This window comes from Podarcis liolepis (genome assembly GCF_965112155.1).
Source record: "Podarcis liolepis genome assembly, chromosome: W".
Taxonomy (NCBI): domain Eukaryota; kingdom Metazoa; phylum Chordata; class Lepidosauria; order Squamata; family Lacertidae; genus Podarcis; species Podarcis liolepis.
The window spans coordinates 11,255,550-11,257,094 of NC_139568.1; positions in this window are offsets into that span (position 1 = coordinate 11,255,550).

Genomic DNA, 1,545 nt, shown 5'->3' on the forward strand with positions numbered 1-1,545 from the left:
CCCCCTTTTGCGGTTTCTTCCCCCCCCCCCTAGTTTATAACACTGCATTTTCTTCATTAATCCGAAAAATGGCACCGAGGTAAGGCACGCCTACCGGGGCTCCTCGGATTTCTTTTAATCTTCTTTTAATCCTTTCTATATTTTATCTTAACTGACCCAGTCAGCCTTTGAAGCATTTTATAATTGCTGCAACTATATGCCATGGCAACCTTCTGAGAGATTTGGCCCTGCTCCAGATTGCTGCAGACTGCTCCTTGTTTCTCTCTTATCAGCGGGCCGGCCTCGGCCACTAAAAGAGAAGAGAATGCCATTATCTTAATTGGAGAGAGGGCTTAAGAGGAAGACGCCGTGTGGTGTTTAAATCCTGAATAAGTTATCGTTTGTGCCCAGGCTGCTGTCATAGAGGGCTGAGAGAGGCCAGTGGAGCCAGGACACTTGGCACCCTACCCCCTAGACATTTTGAGGCTGTCACATTTCAATACTTCCTCTTGTGAGAAGCTGCAAACTGGGTCCAAGATGCCCACGGAAGACTGAGGTTGTAAGTGGATTTTACCGCAGTGGAGAGGAAAACTTCACTATTAGTATCCATCCAAGGAGCTTACATCCACGGTGCCATCTTCCAGTGGTCTTAACTATCTTATTTGTGTGTTAAATGTTATGTTAACTTAAGAATCGTATAATCCTCGGCCTGAGGAAGTATGGGTCAGAACAAATGCTTGAGAGACTTTGACGAGCCCCTATCATCCCCTAAACCAAAACTATCAAGGTTGGTGCCACACCGGAATAGAAGAGGGAGTGACAATGCCGAGCATTGCCTTGCGGTGGAAACTCAAAATCGCTTCCTACCTCTAATTGATTTAGAAGACACTTCAACTCTGACGACTCAAAATTTTTCAAAAGTAAAGCTGGTAAAGGAGAATATGAAAGAAAAACTCTCATCACAGGATGATGGTTTAACATCTAATAGGGGGGGAGTTCCCCAGTTGTGAGCAGTTACACTTAGTAATTAAGACCCTTCACTGTATCTTTAAAAGGCTGGATGAGGTATCTTCACAATTATCCAATATCCTGCTGAAAGTCGAAAAACTTGAATCAACAACACAATCTTCAGTTTGTGAGGTCAAAAACTTATTGCCTCACCCCAATTCAGATAAAAGAAAGGAGACTAAAATTAAATATATCTTAAATTCCCAATTGAATAATCAGATATTAACTCTGCAACCCAAGAAAAGTTGCCTTTCTGTCAGGTCGGAAATAGGAAGATGGTCATCACTAGAAGGGGCTAAAGACTGTTTAAGCAAACTTTTAAAAATTAAGAAACACCAGATTGACCTATATGCGGTGATGCCCCTGTTCCGACAGACCACCTTCTTGAAGGTGATACTTGCGTTTCACTCTGAAAAGATACCATCTATTATTGCCAGGCGGAAAACGCTTTTGTCCATGGCTGATATTGTAGCAACAAGGGTTTTTGCAGATAGCAAGATCAAACCCCTTCTAAATAGGTGCCCGGGCGGTGAGGACATTAGGACAAGTGACTCTGCT